The 20,184-nt window shown below is 36.8% G+C and overlaps 1 protein-coding gene across 6 annotated transcripts in view; it reads right to left on the reverse strand.

Moving 5' to 3' along the window:
* LOC134535434 (probable phospholipid-transporting ATPase IA) overlaps positions 1-17,086 on the reverse strand; it is a 263,150-nt gene extending 246,064 nt beyond the window's left edge. For 2 of the 6 annotated variants that reach the window (XM_063374527.1, XM_063374531.1), the window contains exons 1-2: positions 16,776-17,057; positions 4,186-4,315 (exon numbers count right to left, since the gene is read on the reverse strand). The gene's annotated coding sequence lies outside the window, so the exon portion shown is untranslated. Of the gene's footprint in view, positions 1-4,185; positions 4,316-16,775 lie in introns of all 6 variants that reach the window. The other 4 variants (XM_063374530.1, XM_063374534.1, XM_063374529.1 and 1 more) reach the window with 3 other exon arrangements.
* Between the last annotated feature and the right edge of the window lie 3,098 nt (positions 17,087-20,184).

Genomic DNA, 20,184 nt, shown 5'->3' on the forward strand with positions numbered 1-20,184 from the left:
AACAAAATATGCTAGATATTTACTACTTTACACCATTATTTACGTATTCACAAGCAATTCTGTAAAGGTCAACATTTTAGAACTTCTGAGAATGGTGGGGGGAAAGCACAAGGGGGAGAGGCAGGGACATTTGAGGAAATACGTGTCTTATAAGGGTCTAACATCTGACAAAAACAACAGGCGATTTTTGGCCTTCATTTACTGGGCTATTAAGTTCCCTTGCAGAGTGTGAACATTCACCTCCACCAACAATCATCAACTAAACCATCGGGAGAAGTTGCAAGAAATAAATGCTCAAGGTCAACGAAGAGACTACAATGGTGAACAGTAAGGCCTGTTTTTCCTTAGTACAAAGCAATAGCTATGGGCTCGTTTGCAAAACCATGTATGTGGCAGCCTTCTCCAATAAACGACTGTTAAACACTCGCTTCCACTGTCACTTTAAACAAAGTGTTTTCCCTCATTTTACTCACAGGTCCAAAAAAGAACACAGTGATTAGTTTTCTCCTCTCCTTCATTCACAACTGACTGCTTCCTTGATCTCATGTGCCATGCTTCTCATCAGACTCAGCCAGAACTGCAGGTTCACAACCAGAGCAGGAGGCTTGGTTGCGTGACGACCATAACTCTCATCTCCCTGTGCAGCCTTCGCCTACAGCTTCCCTGCTGTTTCCATCTTTTCACAGTCATGCCATTTGGAGCAAAGATGGAAAGACAAACCAGCAGCAGTAGCCCTACAGTTGTGAGACCCTTTCTGTGAATGGTTAACCTGCTATCCGCCTGCCACCCTCGCAACTAATGATGTGCTTGGTTGGTTGTGAGATCCTTTAGAAAGGCTTGTGACTTTACTCTCACTCAGTCAAATTTTATTCCCACAAACAATTGACGAGGCAATGAATCATAACGGCAGGGATTCGCTGATTTACCAGCTCTGTCACACACTTCTAAATTGCATAACTTGTGGTCTCCAAACACATGGTTAGGCACAAGTAGAAGTGCTGATTGAAGCTGCATAGCATTACCCCCACAGTTGCTGATACAACCTCTTGCATAGTGACAAAGGGCTTTGATTTTGAACTGGTGGAGATGCTGCATATGGATGCCCTTGGCCATGGCGTAAAGAATTTTTTTGAGATTCTTCATGACATGGTTAACACATTCAATCTCTTCAACATATCTTCCCTATGAAACATTTGCAATTATGGCTGCACACACACTGGAATCCTCATCACCAACAAAGTTCTTAAATTAAAGTTTGTACCTGTCTTCACAGAACTATAGTCCTGCCAATATAACGTCTGCCTCCATTGAAGTAAGAGTCGCTCCAGCTCCGGAAACACAGTGAGGTGCGAGTTCTTCTTCCATCCATTCGCTTTGAATGCATGCGGTACAATATTTGTTTCTCACACCGAGAAAAAACAATTTCTTAGTGTAGACCCCAATTATTATAGCACATCCAGACTTAGCTAACAACAGCATCTTTGGCTCCAACCTCCATCCCAAATTCCTATGGTTCAAGCACTCCAAGCATATTCCTCATTTCCAACCACACAGATTCGTCCATCCTCTTTCGCCACAAACTCTTCCAGTGCAGCATCTTCCATTTCCAGTGTTCTCTGATTTTGTTTCCGTGGTAAGAAAATCACCCTGGGTTCATAGGTTGTATATCAGTAAGTGATAACAGTTCATGCAATGGCCCATAGCCAAAGCCAACACTCTTGTCGTTGACTTCTGGGTTGACATCCTGTTTACTTTTACTTTGTCTCCCCACTAGAAGACATTCCACAGGTTCGACTTGAATTGCTGTTCTTGCTTGCAGTGCGTACACTTAAATTAAAAATCTGTAAGTAGGCCTTAACTTTTAACACTTTTAAGCACATATGTGCCTGAAGATGAAATTGGACATCTGTAAAAACAAATAATAATGATAACAACAATAATTATTTTGGGTAACATCCCACTTTAATGTTTTTTTTTTACACTTCCCCTCTTTCACTCAATACACAAGATGATATTCACATTGGTTGTTGATCTATACCTACTGCCTTGCACTGGTACTGAAGCTGTTGGTGTATGCTTTCTAATTCCATACAACTGCTCTCCAAGCATGGTATCAGCTAATATGGCATGCAGCCAATCATCAATAGAACACAAATGGCTGGCAATGAATCATGACAGCTATGCCCGACTCTTAGTGACAAAAGGTAATCCCGCAGGTGTGAAAGATGTAAAACGTGTGCGTTTTTCAAGGCAAAGTAGTTCTGTGGTGGTGTATCCATTGCCAGCCGCAGCGTGGAGGCGATTATGTAACATTTGGTAAAACATACCACTCATGCAAAAGGTAAGAATTTCCATATATATGGAACACTGGTTTTTTCGTGTTTATATTCGTGTAATAACCCTTTGGCTAAGAATAAGTGAGGTAATATATAATATTAAACTTGCTATGGTGTGATGATAAAAATATATTTAATTTTTAATTTTGAATACATATTTGTGTTTACTTAACAGAAGTTATCTTAATTTTGGCAATTTCTTGATTAATAGCCAAATAAAACATTTATTATTGCCCGATAAATAATGTGCTTGTACAAAGAACTTTTTTTAAACTCTATGAAATATTGACTTAAGAGTTAGGATAGTATTATGTTAGAAAATGTATGATAAAAAAATCATGAAATCGCATTATAAGTACAGATACACCAGGGGTCATGGCCAGATCAGTTGCTTCCAAACAAAACAATATAATTATATTTTGCATAGGTACACGTGGAGCAACACGGCTACACTGCTGCTCACTTGCGCTCCTGATACTCTGCACATCGGGATAGTGTGAAACTCTCTTTCGCTCCTTGAGTCTTCGCCCCCAAACTCTCTACATCATTTTTGTATAAATGGGATATTTAAATCAAGGTATTTTCACTCACTCATAGGACAGGTAGTATAGCCAAAATCGACAGGCGTGCTGGTACGTCCAACTGTAGTGTGTGATAATCTACATTATTACTTTTTTTAATTGTTAAATATTAACTTATTGTTTTACTACTTGTCTGAAAATTTTTCTCCAACAACGGACTTTCGAAAGAAGTGCTGCACCGATTTTAAAGGTGCACGCGGATTTTCACTTTTTTCCAAGGGGTTGAAAATTAAATATTTCCACTTTTTCAAATTACAGGCCGAGAGCCAAATATAAAGTTTCCAGCCCTTGATAAAGTGGGTTAGTATTTGTATACATCAATGAGTCACTGAGTTTGATTTTTGTAGATTTTTTTGCCAATAGACTTTTTGCATATTCGCTCAGTTCAAAACTTAGGCTCTATGGTCAAATACGTATAACAATTATTTCTGTATTGTTTTATTCATAACTAAATCATTACGAGAACATGTTACTTCACGCCGGCTCCCCATGATGTGAAATTAAAAGAAAAACATATTTTATGTACTTCACTTTGACTTTTCATAAATATGTGTAAAACTATATGTTAAAAGTGGTGCCATAATGTTTTTGAGTTAAATATAATTGTTTGTTTTCTGTGTGTTGGGAAAAAATTCAATTTCTTTTTTTATGGTGTGCAATTATTTTCCACTATCGTGTTTTGCCAGTTTTAGATTAAAAACATAATACAATAATGTAAATAGTAGTTCCACAGTTCATTAGATATATTCCTTAATTGTAACCACATTGGCCATATTACGACCCCTTGCTGCCAATGTGGCACAAATACGTTTTAATTTTTTTGCCATCTTCATTAATTTTAATTAATATTGATACATGAATTTATCCTCATGACTATCTAATGAAGTCAGTAAGTCTGCAAAAGATTTTTCAACCTTCCAGCCGGCAAAACATTCAAAAGTCGCTAAACTGATTGATATTTTTAATTGGGGGGAAAAAATCAAAATTACTCAAGTTCACGTAAAACAAATTTTACCTGTCTCTCCAGAAGACGGCAATGCACCATGAAGTGACATATGTCTACCAGCACCCGACAATTTAACACACTGAGTCCCGGGTCTGCCGTTGGCAGTGGAGGCTCATAAACCGCTACAGGGGGAGATAGTCGTTCCAAGAAGAGTTACACGCTTTTAAGAAACATCACTCATACAGTCAATTTTTATTCACATGAGCATGTATACATGAATTCTATATTCCCCTGTCATATGACAAATAAATAAAGATCCTACCCTTGATTGTCAGTGTAATGTGATGTACACGCCGCCACTTCAGAAGCCATGCTGGGTTTCCAGAATCACCAGCAGGCAACCCTTCTGTAGCAAGCCCAGCTTCTTCCTGGCTTTCACTAATCTTGCGAGCCTAAAGAAAGTAAAGTCATTCATTAGATTAGTTAACGTATTTGCATTATTTATCACTTGGTTATGTTAATTTAAGATGCATTGAAAATGTTATTGAGTGAAAACGATTTAATTACAGATAGCTTACTTTTATTCTGTGGGATATATGCTGGGTTGTCTACATTTCACCTCTTATTAATCTATCGCTGTTGAACTTGTTTCTTCTTTATTTTTTTCATAACCTATATATGAGTAAAGAATTTTTTGTTTGTTAGTTTCTATTTTTTTGTCAGTTATTTGAGTCTAATATTTTGCCACTCTTGACTGTTTTTTTTCTTCATAAATTTAGGTAAGTCTATTTACAACACATTTACAAAATAATAGGTTATGACCAATAAGTGGCATGTTAAAATGTCTAATCATGTGTTAAATGTAATAAATTACTAATATATGATCCAACATCCTACAACTGTCTTCAAATTTGTAAGTCTAGTCTAAACCACCATAAGTCTATAACTGACATTTACGTAAACTTTCAAACAAGTTTTCAAAAAAATTTGTTGCTCAGAATCGATATAGTAATAAATTTGGCACGAAGTTGTAGCTAATAAAATGTATAACGAATAATCCCTGTACCGTTATATTTGTCATGTAATAACTAATGATTAAAACTGTAATTAGATTTTTATGTTTGTATTTAAGTTTAAAAATTCATAACACATGCCTGTGCCGTAGAAAAATACGCAAATCACAACACCAGAAAGTAATTTAAATCATAACTACATATGTGGTACCTACTGCGGACTAATACATATTCCTTTAAACTATATTACCTCCCCTTGCTGCAAATGTGGCACAAATACATTTATATATTTTTTTTCCACTCTTTATTAATTTTAATCCTGGTCTGAACTCCCTAGCATTCATTTTGTTTTAGTGCTCTCGCGGTTTTTGTTTACGATATAAAATACACACATTTTTTGTCTATTAGTCTTAGTCATATTATTACTTTATCAAATTTCAAAAATGTATGTAAGGAAAAATTATAAAAATTTTAAATATTTACAAAGGAACTTAAAACTTAACTAAATAAAGTTCTGTCATTTTTATAAAATAACATCAATGATTATAACTCCAATACACTATGTACAAGAAACAGTATATTAAATTAAATCTAAAAAGCAAATTGCTGCTAGGTATCCAGAAGTAGTGAATTACCTCCAATTGCCGTGCAGAAAATTTCCGTCTATAACTGTGATGTCTGATTATACTAATTTACATAGCAGTTTCCAGAGCGCAGTAAATAAATGGTGCCAAAATAAATGTTTTTTTTTGATTGATTTTTATTTTTATGCATTGTAACTAATGAGTACGCAGATTTTTTTTTATTCATTTAAGTTGTGAATGTTGTGGGAGTTCAACAATATTTCGTTATTTGGTAAGGCAAAATTAAATGCTAATAAATGAGTTCTAATCACACTGCCAAAAATGAATGTGTGTTTTTGGCCTTTGAAAAATGCCGGTAGCAAACAGACAGAACCAGTCAATATTTTATCTTGGTTTTCTTTGTTTCCTGTTCCTACCGCATTGTCCATTATTTTCTGTTTACCTTTTTGAAACAGCAACTCTCAAGATGTTCCACTATGCTACCAAAGGACACAGATTGGGACAAAAAGTAAAAGTTTACCAATGACTTCGAACCAGGGGGATTCGGACCATCACCCACACCACCCACGAAATCGGAGGGATGCGTGAAACAACTAGCTATCAGTGTCCAACGGACACAATTTAGGACATTGCAATTGTAGACTGGCCTTAAACTCCTCACTGCATGTAGCTATGTTCTTCAGATCAGTTCTCTAGTTGTTACCCGGCAGCTATTGGAAGAAATTGGCGTTATAAGTGTTTCAAGAACATTTCTCATCATAGAAATTCCATGAAGAAGCAAATGAAACTTGTCTTGCCCAGTGCTTTACCCTATGAGGTAGTTATAAATAACGAGCGAGAGAAGTGCTTTGCGTACATATAGTTTTATTTTTAAATTAAATTTCCTACAAACATAAACATTGACCATGTTCTCTGGTTCATACACTGGTTCTTGTAGTACAGTCATAATAGTATGATAAAGTTTCTGCGAATACAAACAGCACTTAATTACATAGGTGGTTAAATAAGATAATGCAAATTATAATTATTTGTACAATTTTTTTCTGCAAAATTAAACAAGGCCTTACAATATTACATTACGTTCATCTGAACTACAATTATGATTTAATTTTACTTTAATGGATAGGCTTCGTAAAATTTACATACAAAAAGATAATGACAGTGCAATTAATATTTACAAATCATACGAAAGTTCCTTCCAAATGTTTTAAAAATTTATGAATCAACTTTTCACAACTTGATAAAAATAATACAAATGTCTTTTACAATTATGATTTCAAATAATGTATACATATAACTTGAACGCAGTGAAAACATTCAATAGTTTATACGTACGTGTCTTTAGCTAGTTGAAACTCGCTCGCAATAAAGTGTTTGAATAACCTGTCACTCGCCTTCAGTTGCGGTGTCACACTCGTGCGTGTGCGCAGACAGGCCGCTTGGCCGGTGGACCACTCGCCGTGCTCTCTCTCGTCGCTGCAGCACACACGGACGCCTGCCTCGGGTGCCGGCGACGTAGTTCTTGTGGCTGTGCAGACTCGTGGTAGGGCAGGTAAGTGCATGTTCAGCTAGCACCTCGCTTTGTTCGTGACTCGTGCTATGTCAATCTGGTTAAATATAGCCTTACATTAGCCGAACACGACTGCTTTAAAATTTTCAGTTGAAAATTTGCTTACAGCTTTGTCACTGTATGGAAGGCTTATTTTAAAACAAGTTCACAAAGTCTACTCGCACTACACAAGTCCCTAGTAGACTCAGCTGGTACAACTGCTCACGTTCATCGACACCTGCATACTCCTCGGATCTGCGCTCTTCCTCGCTGAAGACGGGCCAAGTCCTTCTCGCAAAATAACATACGGTTCTCACCACTCGTCAATGGCTAAGTCCAGCTGAAGTTTCACTGCTCCTTCGTTGGGCAGAGCAACATTACGCGACAGCTATTCAGTACGACATGAAGCCTGCTCCGTCGTAGTTCTCTCACACTGGTCTGTAACTTCCCATCTGCTGCTGACTTGCTGGCATCCCCAATGTCTTCAATATGTCCTATACAGTGGTCGCCACTTGGCCACGTGGCACAGGCAGCCAACTATGAGAGCCTGCGCAGCGAAGGTTTAACCAGGCGGGTTGCCCGCCACCAGGGGGCAATAGCAGGCGGGTAGCCCTCCACCAGGCGGCCATACTCGGTGCACACCTAAGTCGCTTGCACAAAACATTGTTGATACTCTTTCACACGTAATACTTGTGCTAGCACATAAATGTCAAAATGAACTGTATGTATTTATTATGATGTAATAATTATTTAAAAGTTTTGAGTTTGAATCTTTTTATAACCAGTAACGACGACGTAATGCTCAGAGGGTGACGAAAAGGGCAACGATCAGGAGTGTGGCACTCGAGGGCGGAAAGGGGTGCAACAATCATCAACACCTGCAAGAGTCCATCACAACAGTAAGTGCAACGCAGAGGACTGTGTTGCAAGAGCAGCCGCGACAGTCCTCCAACCAGGGCAGAGCGCCAACCACGAGGTGTACAACAAGAGCAACCAGGTCACGACAGGTGCTGCCATCGCTGGGAGGGAGACGAGCAAGATGGCTGCCGGGACGTGTCGCTCGTCACTCGCTCCAATACCAGCTCCACCGGCACTTAGCTACTCATTGCTCGTTTGGGCTCTTGTGGGATGAGTTCATGAGTGCAGGACATTTCCCTGCGTGACTCATATTTCATTTCAAGTGAGAAGTGACAATTCAATCATATGCTGTATAATACGTGTATGTATAATAGGTATTAGACATTGCATAAGTGTTTTAATAATAGGTAAAATAATGACAAATTGTAATGTTACTTTAAGACGAGGTATTTGAGAAATATAAGTATAAACATAGGTAAAGCAATGTGAATAAAATGTCTAAGTTCATATGTTTATAGAGTTATTAAATTACTCAATTGAACAGTTTTGAGAATGAATACATAGGAATAATAATGCCATTGCGCACAAAGATGTCACTAGTAACCAGATGTCATAGGTAAATATAAGAGGAATGAAATCCAATGTAATAACTTACATTAATGGTCACTTAGTCACTAAAAAAGTTATTCAGAATCCACAGTATAGTTAGTGCCAAACTTCTTGGAGGGCCAAACTTTAAAGGCAGTATAGTATCACATCGGAGAACTTTTGACTCAACATCCAGTCATTTTGGTAACGATCAGCTTACAGGTGAGCTGTTAGCAATTTTATAAACAATGATCCGTGCTTTTATGATGATATAAATGAGCAACTAGATGGGCGAGTCCCCATGACATTTGGCTTAGACAGTAACGAGTAACAGGTATTTTTATCCTCTTTATTCATGAGTTCATATTCTAAATCCCGAACATCCAAACAACATACAAAAAAACTAGACAAATTGTACAACTTTTACTGAATATATTCTTTTATTAAATGTTGTAATATGTCTGAGAATTTAAAACCCAAAAGTAATTTAAATTTTATTGAAGTTATACTTCTTAAGGTGGATTATGAAAAAATTATGAGAGTGAAATTTTAAGATTTGTATCACTGTAACACAAAATTAACAGGTTGAAGATGCGCACGCATCACTGTAACGACATTTTCAAGGGAAGATGGCGGGCCTACGTGTATGAATATAAACCCACATTAGGGGACATACCAAACGTATTGGTGTGCCAAATGAAACTCTATGATAGTGAAATTACCATGGAATTTATTTTGGTAAACTAAAATAGTCATAGTAAAGAGTATATTCCAAGGTTAAAAAAAAACCACATAATTTGGTTTTAAAACAAACATAATACACATTTTCCTCGTAACCTTCTGTCAGAGCAGTGGTTACGTATACTGCGCGGTCAATAAGCTGAAGGGCCGTGGTTCAAATCTCGGCGGTAGATATTTTGTTTTTTACTTTTTTTGAAGTTATACTTCTTTATGTGCGGTATTAAAAAATGATGAGAGTGAAATTTTAAGATGTGCGCGCACATCACTGTAACACAAAATTAACAGGTTGAAGCTGCCCGCTAAACCACTCATTAAATCTCAAAAAAAAGCTACCAAATAAATAGAAATAGAACCTCTATTAGTCGCGCATGTTGGCACGCTCGTCGCCTCTGATCACTGTTTTCATATTTATAATATTTATCCACATGTTTCTAGTTTCTACATTCACAACAGGTGTTTTAGTTTCATACAAGAGCGAATTATATATATGCTAATAAATTATATTCAGTAATGATTTAAATTGAATATTTTGATTAATATTATTTACTATTCGTAAATATTAGTAAAAAAAATTGTGTTTATTTACTTTTTCAAGTGCTTCAATATAATTGAGGTTAACTATCCGTATGTATTATTTATTGATATAAATTTAAATATTATTTAATATAATTAATACTAAATATTATTAAATTAATAATGTTAAATATTTATTATTGGTTATTTAATATTTACAAAATAAAGAAATAAATTTAATAAAATGTATAATAAAAAAATTGTGATAAAAATTAAAATCTAACACCCAATTAAAATATTAATTTTTAATATTTATTATTAAATTGAATAAATAATAAATATTTATAAAAATAAATGAACAAATTTAATGAGAACTTTTTGATAAAAATGTAAAGTGAATATTAAATTAAGAAAATAAAAAATATTTAAAAAATGAATTAACTTAAATAATTTTTTTTTTAATTTATTAATAAATTTATTTATTTTCTTTTATAATATTAAATAATCAATAATAAATATTTAAAATTTATAATCTTATAATATTTAGTACAAATTATGTCATATATATTTATTATTCTATAAATTTTATTTATTTAATTTTTTTAATTTAAACTGAACTTTATTGACTGTGTTGACTATCTTTTTCCAGCCCTTTTATTATTTTATTGTAATTAATTAATTGTGTGCAATTAAAAACTATTTTTTAATGATGCCAAAGAAGTATAACTTCTCACGCGCGTACACGCACCCATTTTTTTTTTACAGGTTACTCACAAAATCTCACAAATCAACGCAAATAATTAATTTACCAAACAAAACAGTACATATAAATTCAAGCAGGAGCACACAAAATACAAAAATAGTTAGACAGTGTTAAGGGGTGGAAAAAAAGTATAAAATAAGACTTTAAGTAAAGCTTTTAATGAAAAATTTTTTATCTGGAACAGCAACTTCTTAATTGTTTCTAAACTGAAATTTTTAAGTAAACCGACAAACAAACTACTTTTCTTTTGAAGAAGAATAGAAACGTTCGTTAAAGCTGACTGCTCTGATTGTGATTCGTAAGTTCTTGATGTCCGGCACAGTGGTGGAAAACTGCGGCAAGAGAGGCGTAATACAACGATCCACGTGAGAACAGATTGCCACTGTGTTATATTATTCCACTACCTGTCTTGCTATTGTTAATCAATGAAATAATTATAACTATAAATATTTTACTAAAGCAATTCAGATGTACATATCAGTAAGTTTTTTTTTTTTTTTTTTTTTTTAAAAATACATGCTATGGAATATTTTAACACAGTGGTTTACACCTTACCCATCATTAGGATGCTGAAGTTTAAATTTAATTTTAAGTGATGAGTAAGAGATGAACAAACATTTTATGAAGAATTTTAGTTTATATACAGCAAAGTTTCTCCATGGACATTCTCAAACACAGGCATAAATGAATATTTGTAGTTTCAAAATACCACAATAAATGTTTGTCGACACAAACTGTGACCATATTTTCCAGTTAAGAAGTGTCATAGTTTCCTACAGATTGGATCCCAGTGACACAGCAAACTGCTATTCATGATGTCACTGTGCTGTGAAAAGTCTTGCACCAAACTGTTTGAGGTCCATGAATACAGGAACTCTTCATGTTCATCAAGTTCAAGGAAATTTAAAAATAATATTAAAGTCTGTTTTTTTTTTTAAATTTAATTATAGATTTTGCTAATAATTTACTTTGACAGTTAAGGTGTTTGAACCATACATATTTCCTCATAATATTAGCCTCATTATTTTTCAGATATTTTAAAGGCACAGTAAATGTAAAATAAATGTGTTTTAGTCCTAACTTCAACCAGTAGTTTTGATATTTGGACATTTTACTAAGATGTCTCATGCGTTAACTACCGTGATTCTACCGTAAAACTTCCTCTTCTAACTAATTGTAATTGTTTAAATTTGTAAAGTGGTTAACATAATAATTCAGGATAAAAAATTATTATTGATCAATTGATACTGAAATTAATATTGAGTGTCCTGTAAAGTTACTTATTATATATAAATGCGTATTGTGGTTGAATAATCATTTTACATTTTCATAAATCAATTAATCACACATTCATCTTTGGAATATTTCTTTCCTATTATTTTTTAACTGATAATACTGTCTGCTTTCTGTGATTTAAGTTAAACATAGATATTGATTATTTATTATATAGCTTCACAGAAATGGTGGTAATATTTCCTTATTGGGTTGCTACCATATTGTACTCTAGAATAAAGAAAGGACGACGACAGTACTTGTGCAATTGAGTAATCACAGTCGTGGTCCTATTCACAACACTGCACTGTGCTCACGGAAATCCAGGCATTTCTTATTCAGCCAGCACTTCCCGCCTCCCGATGCAGCTACAGCGACAAACAGCTTACTGTTCGCTCCTGCACGCAGACTTACATTTCTGAGATAACTATTTGTTTTGACAATTCGTATTACCTATTACCATTTTAATTTTAAAGACACTCTAATTGGATTTCTTGTAATGTGAGACTGTAAATTAAAACTATATTAAATTTTGTAATTTTTCACATGCCTATGATGCATTAACACTTGAAACTTTTACCACTGTAATTTTTTCTTATTTACTTACTTAAAATTGTGTAACATTAATACATATCACAGTAATCTTGTCTCTTTTCTTATTTAAAATTGTATAACATTACAATATTGACTAGGTAACGTTTGTGTGTCTGTAATGTTTATTTTGTACTTAGCATAATGCTAAGGACAACTCCCAACAATTAATAGAGAATATTTTATAAAAAGTACACAATTCAATTGTGAGAGTTCAAATAATCACAAACCAATATCACATTTTGGAGATATATTTTATTACTGTCTGAATTGTAACTCAACATGTTCACCTGGAGAATCTAAAATAGGTTGAGCTTTAACTAATAAATTTTTTTTTGTAGCATTTGATTATTTGTATATATTTGGTCACATTCAGTTGGTAGATAAAAGCAATTTTCTTAATAAAGAAAATGAAGGTAGGTATATAATAAAAATAAATCATAAGAGTTAGTGTGTGCTTAAGTTTATATAGAACTATTATTGCAATTCAATAAACCTGAATGTGTTGTTGCAATGCGAGTGATAATGTTGCTGTTGTGAATGACTGGCATCACTGATTTTGCTGAGGTTCTCTCTCTCAATGTCCCGAGGTAACACCTTGTACAAAATACAGAAGGAACTTTCGGGCATTATTTTTTCTATATCAAAATTATTTTGATATATAGGTACTAACTTGTTTACAACACACATTTTTCTTTTAATGAATACTTTATGTCTTAAATGTTTTTATGCGGAATCTACATGTATGTTCAGTAAGCAAGTAACTAGGACAAATGAAGTATTTTTCGACAAATGAGGAAATTAAGGTTGTGGTCCGGTAGTTTGGAGGTAGCTCCGTGAAGTCAAACAGATGGGACTCTGGGCTGGCTGGTCTGCTCACTCGCCACGCAAGGGGCATGACCGGGTAACTGGCAGTTACTGGGGCGTGCTGATGCACACGGCTGCGCGGTGTGGCCCTGCTCAGCTGTCCTGGTTAGTTGTTGGTAATGTTGGGGGTGAAGAGGGCTTCAAGCGCGGAGCTGGTAATGAACTGGAAGACTCTGTCCCTCGGAGGAAACAGTTCAGGATGTGAACATGTCAGGCTCACTGGTCTGGGTGCTGCCCGACATGGTTGTGATTCGGTGGAGTATACGGGCACAGGCTCACTCGGAAGGAGGCGGAATTGGTTAGTTCGAGACTGATAATGTAAAGTTTGTTCGGGTTACCAGGGCAGGGGAGACCCTACGATCAGTTTTAAAGTGTTGAATCGGGAAATGTTCGTCGTCCATACAAACGTGAGTACAAACCTCTCTTATCTAAGTTGTAATTATAATTATAATTTTTGTTGTCCTTAAAATAACTCGGAAGGGATTAGGATAGAGTATGGTTAAGCTCTCTATCTCTTGTATGATCGTTCAATAGTTAATTATGTGAGTCATTGCTGAAGGATAGTTGTTGTGTATTATAACTGTAGTTTTAACTGTAATCTGTAAAGACAATCAATTTAAAAATACTGATTTGGAAATTTTAACTAAAAAATAAAAGTATGTTGGTTTTGAATTAGTGTTCAGTTATTTTTAAGTAACTACTTTGGTCTAAGTAATCTCTCTCCAGGCATCTCGTAGGGTTTACTTACATTCAGTGAATTTTATGACCACAATATTGGAAAGAGCAGTTGTTCAGTCATTGCCTGGCAATTATTTGTCCAATTTGTTCACCTTCATTTTCACTAGCATATTTTGTAGTATACCACATTCTGCTTGTGTAAAATTGTTTTTTGCAAATATGTCATATTTTAGTTTACTAACCATTGTAATGGTTGTTTGTGGACAAAGTTCAAGATTGTGAGATTTCAATTAACTGTAAATACTTTATGGTTCAGGTGGTGTATGAAAGTCCTTCATTAGCACCATGTTAACTGTGTGGGTGATCATGTTCTAGTTGTGTCAAGTGTGGTGGTTAATTAATTATGAAAATGGATGCATACATTGTTTTATGATTGTTTACCTAATTGCAACTATAAAGGAAATTTATTTTACAGTACTTGCATTTGAATTAATTTTTAATTTTTAAATTTAGTATTATTGCAAATTTGCATGGTTTGTAATTTTAATAAGTATTTTGACCCACAGAGTGTAATAGAGACAAGAATCATCAAATTGAATTAGTTGTTTATGTATGATTTTGTATGTTGTTTCCCAACTGAAAGCATTGATTTGCTGAGAGCAGAAATTTATCGTAATTCGTAGTGGACTCATCTGTTTTGTACCAAAGTATTTTGTTACGTAAGCATAGTTGATGTTTCTGAAAGTCACATAATGTGAGGCAGAATGTACAATGGCATGATCAGCAAATAACTAGTTACGTCGGGTACCTCGCGGAATTCATGTTTACTTGTAGGTTCTAGACGATTGCAAACATTGCCATTTTCTGCTCACAGTAAGATGTACACATGTGAGTATCACAGTTACTTTTTTTGGTAAATCTGTATTGTACGGATTAGCGCCAAAAAAAATCGTACAAATATGAAATAACTTTCATTATATGCTATCTTACGTCCTCTTTTCAGAACCGCCTGCGGAGATTAAAAATTCCAATTACTTTTGGAGATATAGAATTTTTTAATATTCATTTTTTGGTGATTTTTTTTTTTAAAAAAATTTTAAAAATCCGAAATACCTTTATTCTGTGCTCTTTAACTTCCTCTTTTCATTAAACCCGGCGGAGATAAGAAATTCCAAATACTTTAGGAGATATGGAATTTTTTAATTTTCGTGATGTGCACTGATGCGGAGTTCAGCGGGAAGCCTACGATTCACACATCCTTCTGGACATACCCGAATACTCACGTTGGCAAGCCTTCTTTTCTTAAAATTAGCAAGAAGTAATTAAAAATACTTTAAAACACTGTGGATGGTTGGTTATATTAGGTAAGTATAGCTACATAAAAAAAAATTTAAAATCATTTTATGGTTGCTTAGCAAATAACTTTTTAATATGTAGCTATCCAGCGCTAGGAAACCGTTTACATGATTTCACAGTATTTTTAATGTAGCTATCCTAACCAAATCAACCATCCACAATGTTTTGAAGTATTTATAATGTAGCTAACATAACCTAATTGACCATTAGTTTTCATGAGTTGCATATTTATTTACAATAAACAAAAAAAAAAACCGAAGATGCACGATCGGGCGTTTGCCTCTCGTCTGTTGAAAGAAGGCTTGCCAACGTGAGTATTCGGGTATGTCCAGAAGGATGAGTGAATCGTAGGCTTCCCGCGTTCCACCATTGTTGCTTGTTTACAAGTATGATTTTTTTTTTTTCGCGACGTAGTTGAACGACTACATCACGTAAAAAGAAAATTAAGTGAGTTCCTACTGTTCATCCTTTTTCCCGGTTTGTTAGGTCAGGTCAGCTACATTATAAACACTTTAAAAGTAAACAACCATTAAAATTAATTTTATTATTTTTAATGTCCGTTCAGTTTCAAAGTATTTATACTGTAGCTGACCTGACCTAATCTACCTTTGTCCCGTTTTGTTAGGTCAGGTCAGTTACATTATAAATACTTAAAACTATACAAGTAAAATTAATTAATATTATTTTTAATTTCCGTTTATTTTTAAGTATTTATCATGTAACTAACCTTACCTAATGGAAAATTTCTGTTATTTAGGCATTCACGCACACACGGCAAAATATAAAATGGCGTCTGTTGAATGATTACATAGGGCTTGTATTGCAAAATAAGAACGGCGATATCTCCAAAAGTAATTGGAATTTTTAATCTCCGCAGGCGGTTTTGAAAAGCGGACGTAAAAGAGCATATAATGAAAGTTATTTCATATTTGTACGATTTTTTTTGGCGCTAATCCGTACAATACAGATTTACCCTTTTTTTTTTTTTGTTAAAAGTAGTACATAGATCCTGTGCCATTGATACTGATGGCATTATCCTCACGAAGATCCTGTTGTACATGATGCTTCATGTTTTAATTTACTGCGCCAAAAATCCTGTTCAAAGTATCTTGATAGCATTATCTTTTATGAAACCTGTTGATGATAAACAGCCTTGAAGTCTAGGCAAATTAAATTTTTCTGCTGCAGTATAATTTTTACAGCGATTTTAATAAATTTACAATCTGTATTTTTCTCATTCATAATAGATTTTAGGCCACAATTTCCCTCTACTTCAAGGCCCTGACCAAATCCTGCCCAAATATGTTCCTCAGAATCCATTACGAATTTGACAACGCTGTTTTCGAAGTGAATAAAACAATGTGCCCTAAAATATAAATTGCAAAATTTTATCCTATGAAAAGCTGTCAATCGAGGATATTACTAAATTATTTTAGAAGAGCTTCTTAACTCTACAATTACCCGAAATGAACCGATATAAATTTAACACACAGCTCTTACTCAAAAATCATGCAACAATTCGTCAATCCTATCACTCACCTATCATCACACGATCCCAATGACCCTCTTCTATGTTTTGGATGATTTGTTTAGTATTTATTTTATATTATATACTGTTTGTAAAACAGCGCAAATTAACCTCAAATGTTTCAAGTAACGTGCAAAAGCACTCTGTTTAATAATACTAAAAGAGCTAATAAAAATATTTACTTCCGTTATTTTCATTTAAAAAACACACACGAAATTACATTACAGCAGACAGCAGACAGCAGACAGATTCAAACAATGTGTTAATAAACACCAGATAATTGTACATTTCATAACTTCAAAGAATCTGTTCTTCATAGAATAAAGAGTCTTGTTAGTGATGAAATCACGCGATCGAATCGTGGTCGTTCCATAAATATATGAACAAAATCAACAAAAACCCATACTATAAGAATTTAACACAAAATAACTCTGTTCCAAACCCAAAACGCAAGCAGAATAAATCCCATATTTTAATTTTAAATTCAAAAGATGCAAAAGTTTTCAAAATAGTTTAGTATCAGTCATCGGCATATGGAAACATAGCACTGACGACAGTCGTCGTACCCTCCCAGATACAGAGGCCGTACCTGGCCACCGACGCGGGACTGAGGGAGTCTGATTTTCCCCAGTGAACTATCAGTGTAGTGCATCAGCCAGGGACGCACCCGCATGCGCCCTAGCATGCCAGTGGGCCATTGTTAGTGTGTAAATTATTCTGTGTTGTATATATTTTTTCCGAATGAACGTGACTTTTTAATAAGTGTATAAATAATGTATTAACTATTGTGTAAATAATCTTGTAATTTTCGCAAATGTCTCGCAGTGTCAATATGTAATCGCGGCCTGGCCCTCGTCCGCGTCGCGAGGGGTGGCGCTCTCCCACGCCGGCCAATTTCTCCTCCCCTCCCCCGCAGCCCGCGCGCGACGGCCCGCGAGCGAGCGGGGAAGGGCAGTAGTACTCAGGACTCGTTCAGCGGCGGACGTGCACGCCGCTCCGCGCTGATCGCGAGGCGCGCCTACCGAGCTCGCGGTCCGGCGACAGCGCCACTGTACAGGTTTTGCGACAGCTGAGCTGCCCTCGTTGTGCCGCTCACACGATTGAGCGTACGAGTTACGTCACAAGTCGGTCCTTGTAGGACGCGTAAGCATAGTTACGCACCGCCGAACTGCCACCGTCGTTACGAGTCTGTCCGTAAAGAACCGCGCACGTGTCACGCGCCTTTGTGGAGCAATTAGCAATCAGGAACTTTGTTACGTGGGAGGATTTCTAGTTCGTATCGAGACGAGTGGGTTACACGAGACGGTCTTCGGGAGACCGGGTCTTCGTGGGAGGGGTGCACACCCCGCGACGGATCCGCCAGGCCGCGGCAAGCTCTCAGGATTGCAATAAAGGGGCTCGTGGAACTGTTAACATCGAGTGGTCCTTTAAGAAAACTGCCTATCATTCTTCCTCACCTCCTATCCCTCCCTCCAGGTCCCGTATTCCCCGGTCCCGGCCACGTTGGCCTGGACCCACACCTCTCCGACGAGAGCAGTACGGGCACAACAGGAATTTCTAGTAAACGGGGAAATAGGGACCAGAAGCCGAGGGACGTCAGCACACTATTGACAATTGCACGGATGGGTACTGATCTCGAGGTTGTTTGTCGCCTATGCAGCACTGGACTCAGGTGCAGTCGCTTCCATGCTCAGAAGGGACATTGGATGGTTGTAATAGTGGTTCGGTGATGGCAGCTTGGATCCTCTGAGGGCTCGTCAATGACTAGACCCCTGTTTGCGTTGGTAGCACTCGAATCTCCCGATTCACCACCTGGGTACTCGCTTGGTTCTGGAGAGCTGTCCTCGGAAAACAATCAATCCATAATCTGCTAGAGCTCGGCCAAGTTCGCCTTGCATGGCAATTTTGTTCCAGAGTGGTTCTCCACATCTGATATTCTGCAACAGGTATGCGCACATTAGGAGCACTATTCCAGTGAGTGTGCTCATTCGCCCCTGCCTGTATGTGATCTGGGGGAGCTGGGTTGTGTAAGTTCCCTGTTGTGATGGTTGAAGGATAGTAAGCTGGATTGGGGTCTGGCTGGTTTTTGGTAGAAGGGGGATGGGGGTCAGCCAGGCGGAAGTTGTCCCGGTGTATCTTCACCATCTGCCCGTTGGGATGGGGTATTATGTAAGTGGTGGACCTAATCTGGTCTACTACTTTCCTTGGCTCAGACTACTTATGTTCCATCCTGGCGCACAATTTTTAAGGCCACTCGCCAAAAAGTGATGGTGTCGTAAGTATGCTAACTGACCCAGAACTAATGGAGCCAGGGTTCAGGGCATCTGAGGTGTGCACTGATCTAGGAACTGTGCCTGATATCGTCGTGCCTCCTCCCTTTACTCTTCTATGGGAACTAGATTCACAACCCCCCTACCTGCACTTTCCCGGGCAAAGCGAGTTTATGCCCCTTGCACTTGTTTGGCATGGGAATGTACCATGATGACATTCGTCCAGCAACGAAGACTGTACACGGGGGTAGAGAGAAGCTATTCCCAATTGGTCCTAGTCTAACTTGATGAGCAACTGTGTTTTTATATCTTGATTTTTATGTTCACTAGGTATCGCATGCAAATGGTAGGTGGGCATGGTGTGGGTGCTCCAACCCCCACCTCTTGCGTGATGCTTTCGATTGTACCCCATTGTTAGTCAACAACACCCCATAGTATCTTTACGACAGGAAAACCTCGCTCTCCAACAGAGCTATTACTATGCCTGTCTTCAATTTAGCCACTGCGAAAACCTCCACCCAGCGGGAGATTGCATCTGTGACCACCACGATGAAGCGCCGGCCTCGGGATGTACTTGGATATGGATGGCCCCATTATATCCATGGCGAGCAAATAGAAGTGGTATATCAGGATGGTGGTGAAGTTGCTGTTTCTCCCCGTCGTGGCACTGTTGACAGTGAAGACAGGATCGGACATTTCGTCGCATGTCCACAGCCATGCTTGGCCAATGAAACATTCGCTGCTCCTCACGTAGCATCTGTTCTGTGTTGCCGTCGTCCGGGGTCTCGGGCTCGAGTCCCGGTGCGGTTCCTAGCGGGAGTTGCTGTTGCAAATGTAATGAGTCCGGGTGGGCGCCAGACTAGTTCTGGTGCTAGTCGGTAGTTGGGTCGTAGGGTCGATTGCAGTGGCGTAGCGTGCCATCTCGGCGCCTGGGGCAGGAGACCCATTTTGCCGCCCCCATTCTATAGGTGCTTAATTAAAATTAAATTTCACATGCAATGAGGTACCTTTTATTGAAGTTAAAATAGGATGAGCAGTTTTACAAGCGGATTCTACGGGCCTTATGAGCAGCGAAGTCAGAAATAACTTTGTCAAAATCAATATTAGCAGCCAATTCTTGTTCAATCGACAATATAGCCAAGTTTGATAG

Source organism: Bacillus rossius, chromosome 8, assembly GCF_032445375.1.
Source record: "Bacillus rossius redtenbacheri isolate Brsri chromosome 8, Brsri_v3, whole genome shotgun sequence".
Taxonomy (NCBI): Eukaryota; Metazoa; Arthropoda; class Insecta; order Phasmatodea; family Bacillidae; genus Bacillus; species Bacillus rossius.